Source organism: Felis catus, chromosome B3, assembly GCF_018350175.1.
Source record: "Felis catus isolate Fca126 chromosome B3, F.catus_Fca126_mat1.0, whole genome shotgun sequence".
Lineage (NCBI taxonomy): Eukaryota > Metazoa > Chordata > Mammalia > Carnivora > Felidae > Felis > Felis catus.
The window spans coordinates 141875823-141902497 of NC_058373.1; the positions used below are offsets into that span (position 1 = coordinate 141875823).

A 26675-nucleotide genomic window follows, 5' to 3' on the forward strand; every position below is an offset into this window, starting at 1 on the left:
GACAGACCAGGACCAGACGTGGGGATGGGGCCAGGAAAGGGACCCACCATCAGGTTGTGACCCGGACCTTCGGCATCTTTGTCTGGACCAGAGGGGCAAAAATGGCACCTGGGTCCCTGGGATTGGTTTTTTGTTTTGTTTTGTTTATTTTGAGAGAGAGAGAGAGAGAGAGAGAGAGCACTTGAGCAAGGAGGGGCAAAGAAAGAGGGAGAGAATCCCAGGCAGGCTCTGTACTGTCAGCACAGAACCCAGAGCTCGAACCCACGAATTGCAAGATCATGACCTGAGCCATAACCAAGAGTCGGACACTCAACCAACTGAGCCACCCAGGTGCTTCTGGATAATTTTTTTAATGTTTATTTATTTGTTTTTGAGAGAGTGTGTGCCCTTGGGTGTGGGGGAGGGGCAGAGAGAGACAGAGCGTGAGCGGGGGAGGGGCAGAGAGAGAGGGAGACACAGAATGCGAAGCCGGCTCCAGGTTCTGAGCTGTCCGCACAGAGCCCGACACGGGGCTCGAACCCACGAACTGTGAGATCACGACCTGAGCCAAAGTCAGACGCTTAACCAACTGAGCCACCCAGGCGCCCCTGGACTGTTTCTAAGGGTCCTTTTTTTTTTTTTTTAATCGATACTTAGTGTGCATGAAGCAAAGTGAGCAAGTTGTAAGTGCCCTGCTTAATGACTTTTCACAAAGTGAACACACACCTGTGTAAACCGGTACCCTGATCAAGAGACAGAATGTTATAGCATCTGAGGTTCCCCCTAAGACCTCCTCCGGGCACTACCCCAAAGGCAAGCACCGTCCAGATCCCCAAGGCTGTAGATTAGCTCTGCTTGGCCGACTGATAGATTGATTTAAGTTTATTTATTTTGAGAGAGAGAAAGAGAGAGAGAGTGAGCTCGAGTGGGGGAGGGGCAGAGAGCGAGGCAGAGAGAGAGAATCCCCAGCAGGTTCCTCACTACCAACGCAGAGCCCGACACGGGGCTCGATCCCACGAACTGCGAGATTATGACCTGAGTTGGACGGTGAAATGCCTGAGCCGCTCAGGTGCCCCTGGCTTTACTTATTTTAGACATTATATGTTTGTAAATACAAAGGCTGGGGAAAAGCAGGCACCCACACCCACAAAGGCTGGGGAGCAGCGGGCACCCACACACCTCGCTGGGGGACTTGCAACCTGGTGAGAGCGTTTTGGAAAAGAGATTGCCAAACTACTACTGAAGCTGAATTCTACCCCTGGCAGGCCTGCGGGACGTAGGCGTATGTGCATAGGATGTGTGGGTGGGAAAACACCCCTACTACTCCCGCCAGGTCCCCGGTGGACACAAACGCACGTATTTACTCAAGGACAGTGTTCCCAGCAGCCTGTTCATGAAAGCCTCAAGCTGGAAACCGCCCACGTGTCTGTCAACATTAAAATCGATCTACAGATCAGGGTATTCGCGCCGTAGACCGGCCCTCGGCCGTAAGAAGGAACGGAGGACACAGGGCAGGATGGATCTCCGACGCTGAGGGAGGCGGATCCAAAGGAGCGCCCGCGGTGAGGACCCCTGGGCGGTGGGGACCCCTGGGCCCGTCCGGGGATAACTGAGCTCATAACAGGCAGCTACTTGGGAAAGTGTCCGGCCTCCACCGAGCACCCAGGGAGCTTGGCGGCTGTTCTCACTTCTGTTCTCGTGCCTGGGGGTTTTCTCTAGATTCTCCACTAAGCTGTACCGGTGTTTTGATTGCTTTTAGCTTTTGCCATCCACGTTCCTTAACCTTTCTGAGCCTCAGCAGAGCGAGCCTGGGTAGGGATGGGGGCTGGCCGTTCAGGGCAGGGGGGGGCGGGGAAGGCCTCTTCTGGCCCTTGGTGCACATCCCCACACCCACTCTGCTGGGCGAGGGAGGGGCCAGGCCGGGGCCAGCCGGAGGCTTTGGCTCTGGGAGGTCACTGACCCACGGAGGCCCTCCCTGGAAGGCGGGGCTTGGGTATCAGGAGTGCACTTTGCTTCTTGTTACAACTGCCGGTCGGCTCAGGGCCTTGAACACATCCTTGAGCGGGAGAGAGCTGGGGAGTGGGGGTGCCGGAGACTGGCCCAAATCCCACCCAGCCAGGGATTTGCCGTGAGACCTCCAGGGCTGTCTTTCGCCCCTCCCCCTCCCCTCTTGCTCTCCTCCCCCTGTCTCCCCCTCTTCCTCCTCCCCCCCTTCCCCTCCCTCTCTCCCTCTCCCTGCTTCCCTTCCTTCTCTCCACAGTCCTGCACTTTTACAGACAATAAAGAGCAACTCAAAGAGGCCCCTGACCCGCCCAAGGTCACATGGACAGTAGGAGCCGGGGCCAGAGGGCAGCCCTGATTATCCCTGTGCTTTCCTAGCTGCCACTAGGGCCGGGGGGGGGGGGGTCTTCCCCACCTGGAGTCTCCCCTCCCCACCTGACACAAGCCCCGGGGTCTAAGCTCGCCACGTTGGGCCTTGTTCAGAAAACCTCACTGGTTCCCGCAGTGAGAAGCCTTTTCTCTTGGTCGCTTTCCCCAAGGAGCACACAGCCCGGGCTGCCGCCGCTGTGTGTCCACCCTCGACAGCTGGACAACGAAAACAGCGGCTGTCCCTGCCCTCTGGGCCAGGTCTCGTGTGAGGCCCCTTACAGGGGAAGCCATGCTGTCCCCCACTCTACCCACTGGGAAGCCGGGTACTGAGGAGGGAAGAAGAACAGGAGCCTGGTGTCGGGAGAGAGGGGCGGTGAGATCTGAAGTGAGGCAGTCCGGCCGAGGCCCACACACTGCCGCCGGCTCCCCTGTGGGGTGGGACCCTCGGGGGGGGGGTGCGGGGAAGGGGGTTCGGCTAGAAGCCTCATCTCTGTGAATGTCAACCCTAAGACATGCATCCGCGTTGCCCATTAGCAAAGACACCCCTGCGATCCGTATCTAAAGGCACCTGAGTACGGGTAGAAAGGGCCGCAGCAGGTGGCTAGGCTGAGAGGCACCTTCTGCCTAATGAATAGTCTCCGCCACCCAAATGCACACCCACCACCCGCGTGGGGCCATTGGGGGGGGGGCTGGCCTGCTTTTCACTGTGCCTGGGCACCAGCAGCATGGCAGAGCGGGGTTGTCCAGACAAACGGAACCAGTGGGATACAGGCAGGGATCTTTAGGAGGACATTTCTTTTAAGAATCGGCCCACCTGCTGGTGGAGGCGGAGAAGTCCCCCAGGGAGCTGTCTGCAAGCTGGAGAATCTAATTCAATCCCAGTCCAAAGGCCTGAGAACCTGGGGCCAATAAGCCAGGATCTGCATCCCAAAAGCTCCAGAACCAGGGGTGCAGGTATCCGAGGGCAGGAGAAGATGACGTCTCCGCTCAAAGAGCAAGTCTGCCCCTCCTCCCCCTTTATGTTCCATTCAGGCCCTCAGTGGACTGGACAGTGCCCGCCCACCCCGGGGAGGACCATCTTTACTCAGGCTACAGACTCAAACGCACTTCCCAGATGTAGCCAGAAAGAACTTTTTACCAGCGATCTGGGCATCCCTTAGCCCAGCCCTGTTGACCCATGAAATTCACCATGATACCCACTATGATACCCACTAGGGTTGGGAAGGTGTCTGTGTGGAGAGTAAAGAGCCATACTATAAACAGCCCCATTTAGAGTGTCCCTCCCTTGGTTGAAAGAACTGACCCCTTTGGTCTCCCATCCAAGTACTAACCAGGCCCGACCCTGCTTAGCTTCCGAGATCAGACGAGATCGGGCGCGTTCAGGGTGGTATGGCCGTAGACAAGAACTGACCCCTTTGGGAAGAATAAGAACACTTCTAACAACACACTGGTCAAGGTCTGGCAATCGGGTTGAACGCAGCAATGGCTGATGCCTACTGTGTGCTCAGTTCCCATGAACGGCTGTAAGGTGGGATCCCCCAGAGCCACGCTCCCAGGAGAAACGGGTGCAGAGAGGGGACAGCCGGGGTGCTGCTTGGTGGCTGAGGGAGGAAAGAAGGAGAGAGGTCACCGCCTGTGCTCCAGTCCAGGTATATAGCAGAAGAAGCAGGATGGGCTACACAGAGCCACAGAGGTATGTGTGCTTGCGAAATACGCAAGGTGCTTACAGACCCTTGACTTGGCCAGCAGTAGGTCTGTGTCGTGTTCGGGGACGCCCAAGCTGCTGCCTTACCCGCTCCTCAACTGTTTTTTTTTTTTTTTATTGTGATAAAATACATAGAACAGAAAATCTACCATTTCAACCATTTTGAAGTGCACAGTTCAGGGGCCCTAAGCACATTCCCACTGTTGTGCAGCCGTCAACGGGTCAGCACCGTCCGTCTCCGCAACCCTTCATTTTGCAAAAACAGCAGCTTTATCTTCACTGAGCGTTAACTCTGTATCTCCCCTCCCCCAGCCCACGGAAACCACCCTTCTACCTTGTGTCTCTATGAATCTGACGACTCTAGGGACAGCATGTGGTGAATCATACAGTATTTGTCTTTTTTGGGACTGGTTTATGTGACTATCTTTTGTGACTTCACTTAGCGTAATGTCCTCAAGTTTCATCCATGTTGTAGCAGGAACTGGAATTTCCTTATTTTTTTTTTTTTCTTCTAGAGGAAGAAAGGTTTATTCTTCCCTGTAAGTACCAGAATTTCCTTACTTTGTTTTTAAAGTTTCTTATTTTAATTCCAATATATTTATTTTAGTTTCAGGTGTACAATATAGTGATTCAACAATTCTATACATTACTCAGTGCTCATGGCAAGTGCCCTCCTTAATCTCCATCCCCCCACCCTTGGTAACCACCTGTTTTTTCTCTACAGTAATGAGTCTCTTTCTTGGTTTGTCTCTGTCCCCTTCCTTCCTTCCTTCCTTCCTTCCTTCCTTCCTTCTTTCTTTCTTTCTTTCTTTCTTTCTTTCTTTCTTCTTTCTCTCATTTGTTTTGTTTCTTAAAAATTGCACATATGAGTACGATCATAGGGTGCTTACCTTTCGCCGACTGACTTAATTCACTTAGCTTTATACATTCTAGCTCCCTCTGTGTCGTTGCAAATGGCAAGATTTCATTCTTTCTTCTGGCTGAGTAATAGTCTATCGCATATCTATACCACATCTTCTTTATCCGTTCATCAGTCGATGGACACTTGGGCTGTTTCCACCTGTTGGTTCTCATAAGGAATGCTGCTATGGACATAGGCATAGAGATATCTGTTCTAGCTCCTTCTTTCAACTGTTTTGAGTATACAGCCAGAAATGGAATGACTGGATCACATGGCAATTCTATGTGCAATTATCTAGAGGAACTGAATCAGTCTTTTTTATCACCCATTGATTGAGAATTTCAGGGAGACTTAGCAACAGCCGGATGAGGCGGTCATTACCGTCTACAATTATTTAATGCTTGATTAATAGCTTCATTATCCTAGACTTAAAAGCCGGGTGTGAACTCTTCACCGTTGAAATTACACTGGACGACGTTAAATATCCACCCAGATCAACATCAATAATTTGTTCCACTTGGCACGGAAAAATGTTTAAAATTCAGCGAAGCCAGCAGATACCCACAGCCCTGTGTTGCCAAGCAGCAATCATGCTCACAAATGGCCAAAGCCTTTTCTTATAAAGAGAGGAGGAGGCTGGTGCTTGCGTGGAGACAGCGGGTCTGTCGCTAATGGAGTGAGCTGGCCGTGGAGTTTCTACAGGAGGCAAAGTGCAATCTATCATGTTGGAGTGTTTACTCTGAACGTGAAGCGTGTCCACTGGGAATCACAGTTTTCCAAGGGCCTTGTGCTGGTCCTGCTGATTCATATTCCCACAATTCCTCCACCGCATAATATTTTCCCATTGCCATGGTGACCGTGTGAGGAGAAGGCATAGGGAGAAACTTCAGAGTTTCCTTCTTATTTCACAGAGCAGAGATTAGACTTCAGCTGGAGAGTGGGCTACATGGTTTCTATTTTAAAGAGAAGAGGTAGGTTCCACTGAGCCGAGTTTTCTCTGGCTGAGAGAGAGCAGGAGTCAGGGAATGAGAACAGCTGGGTGACTGTTCCTGATTCCAGTACTTTCTAGCTGGTTCTGGCACTTTCGAGCTGGTTCTGGCACTTTCTAGTTGTTGACCTTGGGTAAGACTCTTTCCTTCTCTGAGGCTTAGTTCCTTTCTCTATAAAATGAGACACAGAACGGCGGTTAGGGTTCTCCGTAGAATTGGTAAAGAAAATGCAAGACATTTACAAATTGTAAAACTTTATTTAAAAAAAAATCACAAAAAATCCCTCAAATACAAAGCCCCTTAGTCCAGGTCAAGGTGCTGTTGCAGGTGGTTTTATGTGGTGCCACCGTGGGCTTCGTTCCTTCGGAGCACCCTGTTCACATACGCAGTGTTGACCCTCTCAAGGACAGGAACTTTACTTTGTTATCCCAATCCCTCCAATTTGCAGAGCACACGAATTTCCTAGGGCAGCCCTCAAGAAATACTTGCATTGAGTTCAAACTTGGACCCAGCAAGTATTTGCCAAAGCTCAGACTGCATCAAGCTTTTGGGGTCACAGAGGCAAGTCAGGTGAGGGAGCTGAGTCACCCCACTTATGAGACCTGCCTTTGATTTCACAGCAGCTTTCCCCCGGGGGGGAAAGGAGCATGTCTACATGTGAGGTGCACACTGAATAGAAAATTCAGCCTTATATCTGGAACCTTCAAAAGCAAAACCGTGTGTCCTAGAGTTGAGAAACTGGTGATCACAATGCCATGTGTTAAGTGAGCTTCTCAGAACTTCTCTGTTGGCAGAGGTGACCCAGAGAGGGGAAGGATCCATTCTGTGTGATGGGGTGGGGTGGCAGAGAGTTTCATGGGGCAGCCGTCTGGGCCAGAGGGCAAGGACTAGAGTTGCCGTGGAGGAAGAGAGTTCATGGGCGCGGGAAGAGCGGTACCCAAAGGCACACGGCAGCCTGCTATGCTCGAAGGAGCTACCGATAACTCTACGTGGCTGGAGCATAGAAGAGGATGGAGGTGGGCAGTGTGGACACGCCAGGGATGTCCGCACACACGACAGCACTCGACTAATGGGCACGAAGAGAATCTGTGCTCCAGTCACGTGTCCTACGGACCAGACAGCTGGTGGAAGGGGAAAACTTTGAGGTGTGCTTGAAACCCCCCCTAGCGCTGGTTGTGTCTTTTTTGTCCCCAGTTTGGGGCTCTAGGGTGACCCAGGCTGGCATTGGTTGGAGGTTCTGATGTGGAGTCAAGACAGCCAAGAGCTGCAGACCCGGCCCCTGTCGAGTGGGATCCCACCAGAGGATCCTTCTCTGGTCCTCCTTTCTCTGCAGACTCCACTTTGCCAGCAACTTGCATGAGAAGCATAGAAAGGAGCAGCCGTAACCGTCCCTCCCGGCAGGTCAGCCCGGCAGGGATTTTGCAGCAGAGCTGAGGACTTCGGGGAACTGGGTGTGTCAGTGTGCACACAGCAAGGCCTGTTCTGCAGATGGCATCCTGGTCGCCTGTGGGGACACCTGACCCAGCGACAGAGATAGGGAACGAGTGGGGGAGGGGAAGAGGGAGAAGGAGACACAGAATCCGAAGCAGGCTCCAGGTTCCGAGCTGTCAGCATAGAGCCTGACGTGGGGCTCGAACTCACAATCCGCGAGATCGTGACCAGAGCTGAAGTCAGACCCTTAACCAACTGAGCCACCCAGGGGCCCCTAGATGTTGAATTTTAGGGGTCTGTGATTTAGTCCTTTGTGTTTTCCCTAGCAGAGTGATTTTCAATCTTTTTTTAGAAATGAGTCATAGTAAGAAATACATTTTACATCATAACTCATATGTATAAATATCAATTAGGTCAAGATGTGTTGGGATCCTCTGTCATTACTCATTTTTTTCATGGTCTAACTGTTCTATAAATTGCTGAGAGAGGGGTGTTCAAATCTCCTAGTATGATTATGGAATCATCTATTTCTCCCCTTTATTATTTTTTTAAAGATTTTTTTTTTTATTTTTAAGTAAACTCCAGACTCAGCACGGGCCTCAAACTCGCAGCCCCGAGATCAAGAGTTGCATGCTCCACCAACTGAGTCAGCCAGGCACCCCCTCTTTCTCCTCTTCAAAGCTGTCAGTCTTGCTTTATGTGTTTTGAGGCTGTGTTATTTGGCACATTTACATTTACTATGGTTATGTCTTCCTGATGAATCGACCCTTTCATTGTTAGGAGGTGTCTCTCTTTAGCTCTAGTGATAGTCTCTGTCCTGAAAGCCTATTTTACATGATATTAATAGAGGCACGCCAACCTCATCATACTTACTTTTGGCATGTTACACCTCTTCCAACCATTTACTTTTTTTTTTTTAATTTTTTTTTAATTTTAATTTTAATTTTAATTTTTTAATTTTATTTTTGAGACAGAGAGAGACAGAGCATGAACAGGGGAGGGTCAGAGAGACAGGGAGACACAGAATCTGGAACAGGCCCCAGGCTCTGAGCTGTCAGCACAGACCCCGACGTGGGGCTCAAACTCACAGACTGTGAGATCATGACCCGAGCTGAAGTCGGACGCTCAACCGACTGAGCCACCCAGGCACACCATCCAACCATTTACTTTTCATTGACATGTCTTTATATTTACTATGGGTCTCTCTTTTTAAAAAAAATATTTATTTTTGAGAAAGAGAGCAAGGGAGGGTCAGAGAAAGAATAAGAGAGAGAGAGAGAGCAGAAGAGGGGCAGGGAGGGGCAGAGAGAGGGAGAGAGAGAATCCCCAGCCCGACACAGGGCTCAATCTCACAAACCATGAGATCATGACCTGAGTCGAAATCAAGAGTTGGATACTTAACTGACTGAGCCACCCATGCGCCCCTGTATTTACTATTTCTGATGCCATTCACTCATTCATGAAGATCTGAGTTTTTTTTCCCCACTTCATTTTCCTTCAGACTTAAGAGCTTCCTTTAGCAGTTCCTTTATTTTAAAATGCCTTTATTTCAGGGCACCTGGGTGACTCAGTCAGTTAAACATCTGACTTCGGCTCAGGTCATGATCTCACGGTCCGTGAGTTCGAGCCCCGCGTCAGGCTCTGTGCTGACAGCTCAGAGCCTGGAGCCTGTTTCAGATTCTCTGTCTCCCTCCCTCTCTGACCCTCCCCCATTCATGCTCTGACTCTCTCTGTCTCAAAAATAAATAAACGTTAAAATTAAAAATAAAATGCTTTTATTTCATCTTTATTCTTGAAGCATACTTTTGCTGTATATAGACATCTGGCTTGATGTTTTCCCTTTCAACACTTTAAAGGTGTTGTTCCACTGTAATCTGGTCTCCATGGTTTTTGATAAGATGTCTGCAGTCATTCAGATATTGATTCCCTTGTGTGTAATGCATGGTTTTTCTCTGTCTACTTTCCAGGTGTTGCCTTTATCTGTTTTCACCAGTTTGATTCTGATGTCCCCCAGACATAGCTTTCTTCACTGATCCTATTCAGATTTGCTGGACTTCTTGAAATTATGGTTTATGTTTTTCTTCAAGTGTGGGAAGTTTTCAGCTATTATTTCTTCAGATACGTTTCTTGCCCGTTCTCTTCCTGTCCTCTGGAACTTTTAAAACTTTGATATTGTTTTATGTGTCCTTGAGACTCTGTTAATTTTATTGTCTTTTTCTTCTCTCTCTTTCAGACTGTAAAATTGTTATTCATCCCTTTTCAAGTTTATGGATTATTTTTCCCTTCTCATTCTGAGTCCACTCAGTGAAATTTTTTTTCATTTCAGATACTAGGGTTTTCAGTTCTGAAAATTTCATTTAATTTTAAATGGACAATTCAGACTTTTTTAGTATGGTCACAAAATTGTACAGTCATCACTACTATATCATTCCAAGAAATTTCATTACACCCATTTCGTTACAAGAAACCTGATATTCACTGGCAATCACTCCCCAGTCCTCCTTCTCCCCAGCTCCTGGCAACTACTTGTCTACTTTCTGCCTTTACAGATTTTCCTACTCTAGAAATTCCTTATAAATGGAACCATACAATATGTGGTCTCTACAACTGGTTTCTTTCACTTAACAGTGTTTTCAAGGTTATCCATGTGGTAGCCTGCACCAACTCTTCATTCTTTTTAATGGCCAAATAATATTCCATTGTAGGAATATACCACCTGCCATTGACCCACTCATCAGTTGATGGACATTGGATTGTTTCTACTTTTTAACTCTTATGAATACTACTGCCAATTGGTTCATTTTTATATTTTAAATCTCCTGATTAAGATATCCTATCTTTTCTTTGTTAGGACACACTTTTCTTTACCTCGTTGAATATTGTCATAATAGCTATTTTAAAGATCTTACCTAATCATTCCAATATCTGGGTCATCTTAAGGTTGGTTTCTGTTGATTGCCTTTTTTCTTGAGAACGGGTTGCATTTTCCTGGCTTTTCATATACGGAGTAATTTCGGATTGTATCCTGGACATCGTAGATGTTCTGTTGTAGAAACTCTGGATTCGGTGACATTGTTTTTAATAGAATTGATGTTCTCGTTTCAGTAAGAATTAACTTGGCTAGACTCAAACTTCAAACTCTGTGACACTTGTGCTGGGTGGGGGCCCAGATCTTGGTTAAACTGCTTTTAACATGCCACACACACGTGTGGTTTGGGGGTCAGCCAGAAACTCGGGCGGGGTTTACACACAAAATGTTTTGGGTTCCTTCTCCGGCTCTCTCCTTTATGGGGTTCCTCCCCACTCGCCAACCACTGTGGTTGTCCAAGCTTCCTTCTCCTGGTTCCTCAGTCCAGAGGGAAAATAGGCCTTCTCCTAGAATTTGGCCACCTTGTTCCCCTACCACAAATGTGGCTGCCTTCGAGGCAAGGTCACAAAAATCGGAAATTGTTCCATTTGGGTTGATTCTTCTGGGTTTTAATGCTTCTCCCAAACCTACCTGCGTATGTTTACTCTCCAGGGCCCTCAAGATGTGGTTTTGGCTATTTTGTCCATAATTTGTAAGTTTGTAGATGTTATCTGCAGGAGGGTGGGCTTGTGAGGAATTTACTCCTCCACACAGAATATCTGTCATCTATCTGTCAATCTATACACACCCACATATATGTGTATATATGAATATAACATGTATGAATATATGTATACATTTGAATATATTAATATATTTGAATATGTATTCGCATACACATACATTTGAATATGTATATGAAACAAAAGGCTTATGAATCAATATTTACCCTACTCCATGTTTACACATCACATACTCTGATATTTTCTGCTCTGCTCCACGGTCTTTCTTTTTAAAATGCTGGTCTCAGTCCCCTCCTAAATTGATTTCATGACCCAAGAGTGGGTCACGACCCACAGTTTGACCCAGGGCGCTCTAATGCCTGGCAGGCAAGGGGCAGGTGCTGTTACTGGAAGAGCTCATTGAACAAAATGCAAGAGACCCCCCCTCCCCACCCCCCCCCGCCCCAGGTTTCCTGAACATACTGGGAGCAGTGTGGTCGTAATGCCGTTTTCACAGATGGGTGAACATCTGTGTCCCCTTCCCCTCCACCCCCGTCTGGGGCCTCCAGTGACCAAAGCCCAAAGTGAGAGTCCTCCAGGGTCCAGTCCTCACTGCTACACATGATTCACAGACTTTTGCTTGCACGTCCCTGACCACCGCCCCCCAAGCAGCAACATAAGGCCGCAAACTTTATTTTGCTAAATAAGGACATTTACAAATAAAAATAATGGGCGCACCTGAGTGGCTCATCAGTTAAGCGTCCGACTTCGGCTCAGGTCATGATCTCACAGCTTGTGAGTTGGAGCCCCGCGTCGGGCTCTGTGCTGACAGCTCGGAGCCTGGAGCCTGCTTCCGATTCTGTGTCTCCCTCTCTCTCTCTGCCCCTCCCCCGCTCACACTCTGTCTCTCTCTCCAAAATGAATCAACGTTCAAAAAAAATTTTTTTAAACAGTAAAAAATAAAAATAATGATCTACTGGAGCTATCATTCCATTTAAAAAAAGATCACAAAAATGTCAGACGGACAATCTCCGAACAAGGCAAAGGCCTGAAATCAAACTCATTGGGTGCATCACAAAAACTCTCTGCACGTTTTCCTTGCCCCGTGGTTGGGTGTTTGGGAGCCTCTGAATCAGCTGGGGCCACAGGAGGAAAGCCCAGGGCTGGAAAGACACTGGGAGGTCCCACATCTGGGAGAGAGAAAACGTTTCCCAGTTTTCCCACAGGTAATCCGCCCAAATTCCAAGTAGCTCTGACTGCAAAGACGCGGCTTGTTCGCAGATGCCATCTGTGCTCTGTAGCCTCCCCAGATCACTGAACTCATTTCACTAACTGCCGCCTGTCCCCTGGGGTGGCTCTCTCTGCCCTACTTGCCACCACCCGGAGACCGAGGGGCCCTGTGGCCCAGAGCAGGGGCGGGGATGGGAAGAGAATCCCGCCAGGCCAGGTGGGCGTGCCCCCCCTCACAGACCCGCCCTGCTCCCAGCAGCTCTGGAGGCCCAGAGGCCCATTAGTGCCTGCATAATGGATGGATGTCTCTCTTCTGGGAAAGCACAGGCCCATCTTGCTTAAGGAGGATGAGAAGAGGTCGGATGCAGGCGCTGTGCTCCTAAGGCTGGTCTCAGCGGGGAGCTCACACTGGGAGGAACTGGCCAGGTGTCTTTCTTCTGCCTGACAAAGGCTGGGTGAGCATCCTCAGGCCGTCCGGCTGAGGGCTGGGGTCGTGGGCCTGTGAACCAGGCTCAGGGCAGGGCGGCTGGGGTGGGTGGGAAGAGCTCGGGCTGGGGAAGGGCCCTTTGCAGGGCTCAAGGGGAGACCAGGTGGGAGGGAGGGAAGCTGAGCTCCAAGCACAGGGCAGAGGGCTTGGAGGTGGGAGGGTCGGATGCTAGGGATGGGGACTTCCCCGGCCCTCACCATGTCTCTGGTCACCAGAGACAGCCACGCGGGGGTGGCCGGTGACCTCGGCGCTGACACACATCCGTGCCCTTCACCGGGATGTTCTCAGGCATCTTTAGGGCCTGGCTGGGCACGGAGTCAGCTCGTGCACCTGATTTGGTCATGGCGATGGCTACGATGCAAATATTTCTGTCCTGCTCAGTATTTCTGTAATGCTGCCTCGTCCCCCAGTCCTCGCCTGAATGTACCCTTTTGTCCTGCCAGCCGGCCTCCTTCCGGGACCCCTCAGACCTCGCCCCCGTCCAGCAAGGAAGGGGCTCCTGCCCAGCACATCAGGGGCTCCAGGCCCTTGCTCCGGTCCTGGCCGTGTGATTACTGCATAGTTTAATAAGTCCCTTGGGGCTGCTGTATGCTAGGCCCTCGGCTGTGTGACCGACGGCTGACGTGCAGCGGTGGGCGTGTGCCCTGCCCGCCTGGGGGCCATCCAAGGATATCAGCCTTGTTCGTGGGTGACCCGCAAAGCTTAGGGGTAAGGAGCTGTCTTGGTGCATCCACGGGGAGCCTCGGGTCAGGAGAAGCTGTGGGAGAAAGGGCTAGAAGTGGGGGTACGTTGCTGGCATCCCCCTGAATGGCAAAGAAAGTTGGGAGTGAAAATTCTCATTGCAAATCCCACTGACAGCTTGAGTTTAAGGGAAGAGATGAGCTAAATTTAACCTAGCCAGTTAAAGAGCCAAAAATGCAATTTACTAATTAGCTTAAAATGAAAATGAGTCCAGTGATCATAAAGCGTTTCTCTAGTTACAAAATACAAAAAAAAAAAAAAAAAAAAAAGGAGGCTGTTCTTCTTTTCATACTGACATGCATTTTACATTCTAATGCTGTTATAGAATTAGGAATGTAGCCTGCTGGTACAGTGCTGTAGACAGGCAGAGCGTCACAACCTTCTTGGAAAGTTCCGGGAAGCTCTGGGTCCGCGGCAAATCCCCTTTCTAATTGCAGAGCATCGGGGGGCATCCAGTGTCTGTCCTCAGGGACTGCAGAGTGCACTGGGTGCAAGGGGCAAAGTCCCACATTTTGGGATTTCTCTAGACCGGATGCTGAAGGGCTCGGCGCAGGGAGAGGGCATCCGGCAGGGAGGGAGGAGAGGGTCCCTGAGTGGGTGGTATTTGAGACGACCCTTGAGAGACAGTGACTGGGAAAACGTTGACTGTGTTAGTTTGCTTGGGCTGCCATAATAAAATACCACAGGCTGGGGGCTTGAGCAACAGACATTTCTTTTCTCCCAGTTCTAGAGGCTGGATGTTGAAGGTCAAGGCAACTTTGATTTCTGGGGAGACTCTCTCTCGGCTTGCAGACAGCCACTTTCTCATTGTGTCCTTTCGTGGAGGAGAGAGAAAGCTCTAAGTATCTTCCTTTACTTGGAAAGACACCAGGGGTATCTGGATGGCTGAGTCAGCTAAGCATCCGACTCTTGATCTCAGCCCAGGTCCTGATCTCAGGGTCGTGAGTTCAAGCCCTACGTTGGGGTCCACGTTGGGCATGAAGCCTACTTAAAAAAAAAAAAAAAAAGGAAGGGATGGCGCAAAGTCTGAGATGGAACAGAGTGAGGGTGTATCCAGAGAATGAAATGGTCCATCTCACAGGGCAGCAGGGCTGAGGCACCGGCAGATATGACATATCCCACACTGACCCCGTCACAGCAGCTCATAGGCCAGGTTTACTCTTCATCCGTGGGCAATGGGGAGCCACTAGGGACTTCGGAGCAGGGTAGTGATTGGATGAGAGCTGGGCTGTAGCAGACCGACCTGGCCACCGTGCTCAAGATGCATTTCCATTACGGTGCAATGTATTTTACTCAACATAATTTCTGTACCAATGAGAAAGGCATGCCTAAATCATGGGTACTGCTTATTAGCCCCTTTTGTTTCCCACATCATGGCGGTTTGGGGGCAGCAGCAAGGACGTTATAAATAGTCATAGCACAGGGGCGCCTGGGTGGCTCAGTCAGTTGAGCGTCCGACTTCGGCTCAGGTCATGATCTCACGGTCTGTGAGTTCGAGCCCCGCGTCGGGCTCTGTGCCGACAGCTCAGAGCCCGGAGCCTGTTTTGGATTCTGTGTCTCCCTCTCTCTCTGACCCTCCCCCCGTTCATGCTCTGTCTCTCTCTGTCTCAAAAAAATAAATAAAAGTTAAAAAAAAATTTAAAAAGATAGTCATAGCACAAAAGGTAGCATTTGGGAGAAAGAGCATTTGCTTAGCCAATTTGCATGATACAGTTTACATATGTATACTCTTCCAACTAAAACAGGTGGTTTTCCCAAACTATGGCTATTTTTTAAAAATATTTCCTGCTGCTGTAATCTGATGCAATACAAATCTTTGGGCAAAAATAAAAACCTCAGTGGGTAAAATGGCCGTTCATATATTAAACATGTTGACGAGTCTGTCCTCAATGTCCTCACAGATGGAGCTGAAAGGAAGAAGTCATAAATGTTATAAATGGAGAAAGTGTAAAAAATCTGTGAAATTAATTAGTACAGAATCCCAGTGACCTATAGATGAACGTTTTACCACTCCATTCGTTGGATATGGCTAGTTTTTAATCAGTACATGACACATAATGAGGATGCACGTAATAGCAGGGCGCCTGGGCGGCTCAGTCAGTTGAGCGTCTGACTCTTGGTCATGATCTCACCTCAGGTCACGATCTCACTGTTCGCAGGATGGAGCCCCGCATGGGGCTCCACGCTGACAGTACGGAGCCTGCTTGAGATTTTTTTCTCTCTCCCTGTCTTCCCTCTCTCTCTGCCCCTTCTCTCTCTCTTTCAAAATCCATAAATAAACTGGGGCGCGTGGGTGGCTCGGTCAGTTAGGCGTCCGACTTCGGCTCGGGTCATGATCTTGCCGTCAGTGAGTTCGAGCCCTGCCTCTGGCTCCCGCTGTCAGCTCAGAGCCTGGAGCCTGCTTTGGATTCTGTGTGTCTCTCTCTCTGCCCCTCCCCTGCTCACGCTCTGTCTCTCTCAAAAAGGAATAAAAAAAAAAAATCAAAAAAATTTTTAATTAAATAAATAAACTTATTTTAAAAAGAATGCACATAATAATGTAATTAAGGACACACCACAGTACATAAATGAATTCTAACTTGTGGTCATTAGTAATACTGGTCATAAATTAATTCTTCTCTTCCCAAATGGCTGTGTGTTGCCCCTAAATTTATTCTCAGACTACCTTTCCTGCTGCCACATCTGTCTCTCACCGAAGTGGCCACTATATGAAAATATGAGTTTATACAGTGGTACATTATGTGGATTGTATTTTCCCGACAGGTTTGTCATAAGGCCCTTTAAATCAGAAGCCCCAGCCACATCGTCCCAAGGCTTCAGTGGATTTACGAATACACCATTTAGAGTTCTTCGGAAACCCATCTACCATACAAAACAAAGTAAAATGGCACCTAAATCTTTAACCTCCTTGAAGTTTTTCTTATGAAAAGGAAAGGTTCTTTAGGGGCAGGAACTGAAACCTCCTCTTCCTCTGACACAGCACCTGACTTTCAGAAGAAGGTTCACACTCAATGTCTGTAGAATGAATGAATGAACGAACGAACGAACGAACTAAAGAGCAGGTAAACAAATCGAAGCTTAAGAAGTTAGATTGAAATGTGCATATAATTTTATTTATCTTTTTAATGCTTATTTATTTTTGAGAGAGAGAGCACGAGCTGGGGAGGGGCAGAGAGAGTGGGAGACAGAGGATCTGAAGCAGGCTCCAGGCTCTGAGAGTGGAGAGCCCAGTGCGGGGCTTGAACCCACAAGCTGCGAGATCATGACCTGAGCCAAAGTTGGATGCTTAACTGACTGAGCCACTCAGGCGCCCCAATGTACATATAAGTTTAAACTTAATTTCAGTTCATTAAGTCCATACTGCACATAGTTTTTCTTAATTTTTTAAAATGTTTTTATTTATTCTTGAAGGAGAGAAAGACACAGCATGAGTGGGGGAGGAGCAGAGAGAGAGGGAGACACAGAATCCAAAGCAGGCTCCAGGCTCTGAGCTGTCAACACAGAGCCCGATGCGGGGCTCGAACTCACAAACTGTGAGATCATGACCTGAGCCGAAGCCGGAAGCTCAACCGACTGAGCCACCCAGGCGCCTCCATACTGCCCATGTTTGAAAAAATCAAGTACTTCTCCAGGGCTTAATACAAAAACAAAACAAAACAAAAAGTAGCACTTAGCTTCCCTCATTTACTGTACCAACTCCACATTCTGACTTCCCAGAACCAACTGCCACTTCCAAATATTGTATCCATTCCTTTTGGTGTGCAAAGGGCACCTTTCTTGAAATAATATAAGTATCCTGATTCTTCCTGCTCTGCCGGGTTCAGAAACGTGTTATCTGGAATGCCCCACCACAGCGGGTGAAGACTTGGTTCTCTTTCGCGTGACTCACTCCACACCCGCACGTGCACACACATTCCCCATCTTTCCAATATAGTCACGTTATCATTTCTTCTTCTTCTTCTTCTTCTTCTTCTTCTTCTTCTCCTTCTCCTTCTTCTTCAAGTACAAAAGACAGTGTTATGTTAGTTTCAGGTTCATGATTCAACAGTTCTAGACATAAGTCGTTGCTCATCACGGGAAGTGTGTTCATATTCTCCTTCACCTACTTCACCCATCCTCCCCCCACCTCCCCTCTGGTAACCGTCAATTTGTTCTCTATAGTTAAGAGTCTGGTTTCTTTGTCTCTTCTTTCTTTGTTCATTTGTTTTGTTTCTTAAATTCCACGTATGAGTAAAATCATATTTTTCTTCCTCTGACTTATTTCACTTAGTATTATACCCTCTAGACTCATCCACGTTATTGCAAGTGGCAAGATTTCATTCTTTTTTATGGCTGAGTAGTATTCCAATACATATATATATATATATATATATATATATATATATATCTCCATCCATCTATAGATGGACACTCGGCCTGCTTCCACATCTTGGCTATTGTAAATAATGCTGCTATAAACATAGGGGTGTGTGTCTCTTTTCAAATTAGTGTTTTTGTTTTCTCTGGGTAAATGTCCAGTAGTGGGGTTACTGGATCGTACGGTAGTCATATTTTTAATTTTTTTGAGGACCCTCCATGCTGTTTCGCACTGGCTGCACCAGTTTGCATTCCCACCGACAGTGCACAGGGGTTCCTTTTTCTCCACATCCCTGCCAACACTTGTTGTTTCTTGTGTTTTGGATTTTAGCCATTCTGACAGGCGTGAGGGGATATCTCATTGCAGTCTTGATTTGCATTTCCCTGATGATTAGTGATGTTGAGCAATTTTTATGTGTCTGTTGGCCATCTGGATGTCTTCTTTGGAAAAATGTCTATTCACGTCTTCTGCTCATTTTTAATCGGATTGTTTGTTTGTTTGTTTGGTGTTGAGTTGTATCAGTTCTCTATATATTTTGGATATTAACACCTTAATGAATACATCATTTGCAAATATCTTCTCTCATCCAGTAGGTTGTCTTTTTATGCTGCTGATGGTTTCCTTTGCTCTGCAGAGACTTTTTATTTTGGTGTAGTCCTAAGAGTTTAATTTTGCTTTTGTTTCCCTTGCCAGAGCAGATGTATTCAGAAAAATGTTTCTATGGCTGATGTCAAAGAGATTACTTCTTATGTGTTCTTGTAGGAATTTTATGGTTTCAGGTCTCACATTTAGGTCTTTAAACCATTTTGAGTTTATTTTTGTGTCTGGTGTAAGAAAGTGGTCTAGTTTCATTCTCTTGCATGTTTTTGTCCAATTTCCCAGCACCACTTGTTGAAGAGATTGTCTCTTTTTTTATTTCTTTATTTTGAGGGAGAGAGAGAGAGGAAGAGCGTGCACGTGTGTGCTCAAATGACTGTGGGTGAGGGGCAGAGACAGAGGGGGAGAGACAATCCCAACCAAGCTTTGCCATAACATCCCAACGCAGGGCTCAATCCCATGAACCATGAGATCATGACCTGAGCCGCAATCAAGAGTCGAACAGACGCTTAACTGACTGAGCCACCCAGACGCCCCAAGATTGTCTTTTTCCCATTGCATATTCTTGCCTCCTTTGTCACTGATTAATTGTATAAACAGGGATTTATTTCTGGAATTTCTGTTCTGTTCTATTGATCCATGTGTCTACTGTGCTAGTACCAAACTGTTTTTTTTTAAGTTTATTTCTTTATTTTGAGAGACAGAGAGAGAGAGAACAGAGGAGAGGCAGAGAGAGAGAGAGAGAGAGAGAGAGAGAGAGAGAGAGAGAGAGAGAGATTGAGAATCCCAAGCGGGCTCAGTGCTGTCAGCATAGAGTCTGACGTGGGGCTCGATCCCACAAACCCACGAGATCATGACCTGAGCTGAAATCAAGAGCTGAACGGTCAACTGACTGAGACACCCAAGTGTTCCAGTACCAAACTGTTTTGATTACTACACATTTGTGGTATGTCTTTTTTTTTTAATGTTTACTTATTTTTGAGAGAGAGAGAGAGAGAGAGCAATCCAGGAAGGGCTTGAGAGAAAGGAAGACAGAGGATCCGAAGTAGGCTCTGCACTAACAGCAGTGAGTCTGATGTGGGGCTCGAACCCACTAACTGAAAGGCCATGACCTGAGCTGAAGTCAGCTGCTCAACTGACTGGGCCATCCAAAAGTCCCTGTAGTATATCTTGAAATCTGGGATTACAATACCTCTAGTTTTTTTCTTTTTCAACATTGCTTTGACTATTTGGAGTCTTTTGTAGTCCCATACAAATTTTAGCATTACTTGTTCTAGCTCTGTGAAATATGCTGTGGGTATTTTAATAGGGATTGCATTGAATTTGTGGATTAGTTTGGGTAGTATGGAAATTTTAACGATACTCGTTTTCCCCGTCCATGAGCATGGTATATCTTTCCATTTCTTTGTGTTATCTTGAATTTCTTTCATCGGTGTTTTATGGTTTTCAGAGTACAGGCCTTTTACCTCCTTGGTCAAGTTTGTGTCATATCATTATTTTTTCACTTGATCATTATGTGTTTATATTATTGTGACAATGAAATGCTCTCCATAGTTAAGCCATATGGTACATGATTGAATTTCCTTTCTTCTACGATTTTTTGTTTTCCTGGAGTAAGTAACTGTCTTCTGTTTTGTATGTATCTATCACCACATCATCTCCCAAATACTCTGGCTTGTGTGTAAATCTCCTCTCAATAGTTTCCAGTTTCATCTTTTGGTGGCATTTCTCCAGCACCTGTGTCCTCTGGCTGACATCTGACTGGCTGCTTGCTGGCAAATGGTTACTGTCCTTTCCACAGCTGATTCCTTGCGATCTCTCATCCCATATCATTGGGGATTCCTTTCACCTCTCTCCTGGATCCGATTCCTTGGTTTTTGGATCTCGTCTTTTTCTCTCTTGGCAACTCACTCACTTTGGTGGAACACATCCTGCAGTAGCTTCCTGAGAAAGGAGGCACAGGGCAGCTAAGTTTTTGAGAACTTGCATGACTGAAAACATCTTTAGCCTTACGTGCTTGATGGTTCGTCTGGGCCTGGATTACAGGCCCCTCCTTTTATCCTTTATTACTCCCCTCCCTTTATCCTTTTATATTTTCTCAAGTGTTTAGAGACCTCAGCCCCTCCATCCACATTTTAGAGAGGGACCTCAAAACCTGCCTGAAGCTTTGAGTCCACAGATGAGGCTTGTCAACAGGAGGACTCCCCTGTGACTTTGGACCTTCCACACCTCCAGGTCTGTCATGTTCCCTACAGAAGGGTCTCCCATGAGCAGACACTTGGCTGCCAAGATTGCCAGAGCTGAGGGTGGGAAGGGGGCTGGAGGGTGGTTCCTCGTTCAGCTTTAGGCAATCACTTCTTTCTCATCTTCAGGATGGCACCCCTTGGCATCTGTTGGTGCAGAGAACCCCCTACTTCCCCTGTTGCAGAGATTAAAACTCTAATCTTCTGCAGGGAGAGGAAAGGCATCGGGAAGGGGTCTAACCACTTCTGTCACAGTCACTTTGGGCTGCCAAACAAAATACCTTTATGGGCGGGGGGCTTATGCAACAGAAATTTATTTGCTCCCAGTTCTGGAGGCTGAAAGTCCCAGCTCAGGGTACCCACAGGGCCCTCTTCCTGGCTGTGGACAGCAGACTTCTCACTGTGTCCTCACATGGTGGAGAGGGAGAGGGATTGGGGGTGGGGGGTGTGGAGAGAGAGATCTTCCTCTTCTTATAACACCACAATCCTATCAGATTAGGGCCCACCACTATGACCCCAATTAACCCTAATTACTCCCTTAAGCCCTATCTGCATATACAGCCACGATGAGGTTAAGGCTTCAACATAGGCATTCAGGGAGATGTGATTCAGTCCGTAGTAGCTTCCTAAGCATACTTTTGGCTAATCCTCCTGTTTCCAGCGTCTCCTGTGCCCCTCATTCCCATAGGTGCTGGTGCTGTCAGTCCTTGAACCTTTGGGGGGCTCTGTGGTAGCAGATGGGGTGCTTCTTGGTTGCCCCAGCCTTACTGGCTTCAGTGGCAGCTTGTTGGGGGCAGATGAGCCCATACCTGTCCTGTCCTGCTCCCCAGCCTGTGGTTCTGTGGACATCCTCTCCTTCCATCCCCTCTGCCCGTGGGCATGAGAAGCTTCAGCAGAACGTGCTCGGTCCACCGCCTTTCCCTAGAAGGCCGCTGTTAGGTCTCCATTACAAGGGCGATTATGTTGCCAACAAAGTATCTGTTGAACAAATAAAGGAAACCTCACGTTTTTTGTGGCTTTCCATGCATCTCGTCCTTCTGACCCTCCCTCCCAGAAGACGTGCCCTCCATCCTTCTGTCCAAGGAGACTCCCCCCGCACACCACGTCCTCAGGAAGCCTGTCCCAGCAGCCATCTCTTGCCTCCTTGAATTGTCACCAACTTCCCTTCCTCTGACTCTTCCCACCCTGACAAAGTGCCCTTCCCCCCACCCTGGCCATGCTGCCCATGAGGGAGTCACACAGTCTCCCTGTGTGACTGCTTGATCCTGGCCACTTCTAGCCCTCTGGCCTTGTCACTACTCAGCTGTCCAGCCTCTGGGTCCCCAGTGGTATCCTCATTGCCCAAACCATGGCCTTCTCCCCATACCCACCTCACTTCCTGCACCGCCCCCCCCCCAACTCCCTTTCCCTTAGAAGACATCCTTCCTTGGTGTCCTCTGAATCAGCAGCCTGGTCTGGCCAGCCCATTCCTGACCCACCTGGGACGCCGGTGCCCAGGGTCTTACCACTTCACCCAGAGGTACACCAGGGTTCCATTAGATTGTTTTCATGTCCCCAGTGTCCCCTGGTCCAGTTTACACACCTTTTCCAATCAGCCTTCCTAAGGCACAGCCTAACTGTGTGGCGTCCAGGGACTTCTTGTTACCCACGGGCCAAGCCAACCCCTTAGTAGGGGCGCCCAGATCTTCCACAGTGGGGCCTCCAGTTTGACCTCCTTGTCCCATGCTTGGCTTGAACAGAGCTGGGCAGCTCATCATTTCCCAGACATGCTAGCCTCTTCTTGGACAGCTTCCCCTTGTCCTCCCACTGTCTCATCTCCCAGGCCATCAGGGCTGGAGCTCTGGGCCCATCCACCCCTGGCTCATCTCCATCTGCCCAGCCTCTGGGGATGCAGGGATATCAGCTTTTATTACCCAGCTTCTTGGGTAAAGTCTTCCCTTCCTTCCCCCTCGGCTCTCAGATGTCTTCCTCAGCTGCAGAGATGGTCGTTGAGAACAGTATAATGAGGGTCTGGACTTGAAAGCACCAGATTTAAACCTTGCCTCCACCACTCACCAGCCCCGTGACCTCAAGCGAGGAACCTGCCCCTCTGCTCCCAGGGGAGTTTCCTATGTGTAAAACTGAGGCAATACTACCCACCCTACAGACATGTAGCATGGGCTGGAGTTCATGCATGGGTGGCAAGTGGCACATTTCCCCAGTGAGCCTTGGTCCCCTCCTGTGTGTTTGGTGTGTTCCTGTGCATGTGCTTCCTCCTGGACCATGAGACCCCCAGGGTTGGGCTGGTGCTTTATTCCCCCTCATGTCCTCTGTTCCCAGCCCAGAGTGGTCACTCAGTGTGTGCAAAGGAGTGAGCCAGTGGTTAGCACCCTGTCTGTGAACAAGCCATGAGTGAGGAAGGAGCAGCAGTGTCTCACCACTGATCTCTCATCAGAAGACCCTTTAAACCTTTGCCTTAATCAGTGGGATAGCTGGAGTCTAAAGTCCAAAGGCAAACATTTTAGCAAGGCTTCCAGGACCCTGGGCTAATTACAAACAAGTGTTATGCGTCCAGCCCACAGATACGTAAAAGCCTGTGATGGAAGTGGTGGGAAGGGACAAGGGAAAACTTCAGAAGCAGGTCTTTTACTTGGCTTTCCAGATAAATACTCAGATTTCTGGCAACTTTATTTTTTGCAACTTTGAGGCCATGAGGCAGCTTAAGGTAGAGCTATAAATATACTTGTGTGAATCTCAATAATTTTTAAAATATACAATATTTCGTATAGACTTAGAGATTCTAAGTCTTTCCATGCTAGCTAGGACTGCCATATAATTTGTCTTCCAAACCAGAACACCCCAGGGCCACAGGGGGGCTACTGCTGATCACCCAGGACACAGGCACAAATCCAGCTGCCCCAGCACTCTGGGATGAACAGCCGACCTGATATTCGTGTATTTACTCTGCAGTTAGTCGATGGTATGCCAAAAACTGCCATAAAACCTTGCAAAAATTCCTGAAAATGACACTGTTGAGTGGAGACGTTGCAACGGGGATTTTGTTTGTAATCTATTGCAACACCTGCAAGACTGTATGAATTACAGACAGTCACAATGTCAAGTTTCCTAAATCACACATAACTCTAGAAAGGGAAAGCCAATCGAACATTACTCTAAATTTTCCACTTCAATTCAGACGCTTCAAAACTTGTAGATCATTTTGATGAATCCAGATCATCAAGAACACTTTTGAGTGACGGGGCACTTGGGTGGCTCAGTCGGTCGAGCGCCCAACTTCGGCTCTGGTCACGATCTCACGGTTTGTGAGTTCGAGCCCCACATCGGGCTCTGTGCTGACAGCTCGGAGCCTGGAGCCTGCTTTGGATTCTGTGTCTCCCTCTCTCTCTGCCCCTCCCTCCCCCACTCTCTCTCTTTCTCTTTCTTTCAAAAATAAATTAAACACACACACAAAAAGAACACTTTTGAGCAAATAACCTTCTGAGAGGAGAAAAGCCATGGGTTTCTCGGATAGTAAGAAGTTTTCAAAACCATTGGACTATTAACAAGTCAAGTGTGGACGGCTCAGAAGTTCATGATTCTCCGGTGCCGACAGTCCTGTGATAGCAGAATGAGGCTGGAGAGAGGCCCCTGATAAGGCTGTGTGTGCTGTTTCCCAACCAGTGCTTCTGACCCGCCCCAGCCCGTCCAGGACAGGATGTGCACAGGTAGTCAGGAGCCAGCTTCCCCGAGTTACAGCCGACTCACCTTTGTGTCTGCAAACGTGAGGACCAGGTTCCCGGGTGTGAGACCAAGGAGAACGCTATGAGGACTCCACATTGGCTGCTGGGGGGGCGGGGAGGTGTTGGGGGGCTGAGGCGTAGGGGCGGGGCAGGTGAACAGACACAAAGCCAAGAGCAGAAGCCCAGCTCCCATGGTGTCAATGGTCCAGTTTCTACAGAGTTTCAAAAGGCAGGTTGGTTTGGCACACGTGGACGTGTTGCCTGCCCTAAGCAGCGGAGGAGGCGGGGACTCTGGCAGGACTCTGAGGTTATTGTATCTCGTTCAGGAGAAAAGAGCCCAGTGGAGTGGAGCTTACAGACTGAGTGGAAGGACACTTGCCGCAGTGGGAACCACACAGGGGGAGCCCCAGGGACAGCCCACTAGGGAGGGTCTGGGGCAACGTGAGCTCATTGGGGCGGCAGATGCATGAGCAGGGGGACCAGGGGCCTTGAAAGACTCTGAAAGCTGTCTGCATATTCTGCACTCTGCCTTGTGGGTTTCTTTTTCTCCCATAGGGAGAACAGTTGTAAAACTGGAGAGTGTAGAAGAAACATCCCCAGAGGAATTGCCAAGAGCCCGAAGATAGGTGAGAAATGGTGGGCGCTTCTTAGTTACCGCGACCGCCTTCTCTGGGCCTTGACAAGCCATCTCGAACCTCACCAGATGGGCATTGCAGAAAACTGGGAAGGGAAAAATGTCATAATTTTCCCCAACACGGAAGAAGTTGGCTTCTGGGAAATAACGGCTGATAAATTTGATGGGTTTAATATGGGTTCCGAGCAAACATTTTAACAGATCTTTGAAGAGGTAGCATGTATGATCTTGGAAGGAGATGCGGTTCCTAAGAGCCAAACCAACTTTGTTCTCTCTTTTCGTGGCGTTACCAGACTGGATTTACAAAGCACTGGTAAAGATCCTTCACAAAACACTGTGCATACTCAAGAAAAATAGGCTGGGCGAACAAACAATTGGGGCAATTGCATATTTAGTTGGACAAACATATTAGAGTATTGATAAGTACAGCAACGGAGATGCGGCTGGTGAGGCGTCTGGATGGGTGCACGGAGCCCCACCCCGTCCTGTGCTGCTAACGTTGTCTGTTGATTACAAGGATGAAAGAGGGCATTAAAGACTTTGTTATTGCACAGGCCCCATCGTCAGAAAGCTGATGCCTTAGATGCCAGATATCAGAGCTTAAAGATTTGGGTTGGCTAAGAGGATGGGTTGAAACCAACAAAATGGCATTTAACAGCGTAAAGATAAATCCTGTCTTTAGATTTTTCTTTTTTTTTTTTAATCGATTAGCTCAGTACAAGATGGAGAAGACCCAACAGCAGTTCATTTGAAAAGACTGATAGGTTTGTAATTGACCGGAAGTTCAACATGAACCAAGAGTATACATCCTGACTGCTCAAAAAAAAAAAAAAAAAAAAAAAATCAATACAAACTTCAGTTGCATTAATAGAATCATAACATCCAAGTTGTTAAGGGGAAAGGCCACACCGGTCGGTCTGCTGAGGTTATTGTATTCAGTTCTGGGTCCAGGATTCAGGAGAAAAGAGCCTGTTTGAGCGAGGTGGGCATCTATTCAGACAAAGGGTTGAGAGACTACATCACAGGATGGATGGGGGGCTTCAGCCTGGAGAATGCAAGAGCTCTCTACAAAGCATTTGGAAGCTTATCGTGTGTTATGAGCAACTGATGTTGTCTAGCGGGTTCATTCATTCACTCATTCATTCACTCAGCATTCACTCAGCGCCAACTACTTTCAACATTATGTCCAGCATGACCGGTGTCTGGAGCATCTAATCTCCTGGGAGAGATGGATGGACACACACACACACACACACACACACACACGCACACCGGTTAAGGCAAGGCCAACTTAACATAAGGGACACAGTAAAGTACCAGCAGATGTTGGAAGTGTAGCAGACGGGATTACTCAGCCTCTAAGCTGGCGGGAGGGGAAGGCAAAGGCACACCGGGCTGGGGCATGGGCAGGGGTCCAGAGCAGTCAAGTGCATGGCATGACTGAGAGTCATGAACGTTAGCTGCCGATAGCGTGGTGTGGCAGGAGTGTGTCAGAGGCCAAGGACAGCATTTGCTGCAGGAACACAGACACGCTTGAAAGTCTGTGCCAAGATACTTGCCCTTCATGGGCCACAGAGAATGAAATGACATCGTTAACCCCTCTCTGGGCAAGTTAACCCTGGAGTCACAGAATGGAGCTGGGGAAACCGGGACACAGGCTGTTACTGCACGATTCCTGAGCAGACAGCCTACACCGGGACACCGGAGATTCAGTCAACCGGA

General features: G+C 48.3%; 1 protein-coding gene across 2 annotated transcripts in view; it reads left to right on the forward strand.

Annotated features, from left to right (window-relative positions):
• The window catches only part of EML1 (EMAP like 1), a 187538-nt gene that overhangs the window by 23368 nt on the left and 137495 nt on the right, over nucleotides 1-26675 (forward strand). The window contains exon 1 of one of the 2 annotated variants that reach the window (XM_045060506.1): nucleotides 1411-1541. The exons of the other annotated variant lie outside the window; for it this stretch is intronic. The gene's annotated coding sequence lies outside the window, so the exon portion shown is untranslated. Of the gene's footprint in view, nucleotides 1-1410; nucleotides 1542-26675 lie in introns of those variants that run through there. 2 annotated transcript variants of the gene reach the window in all.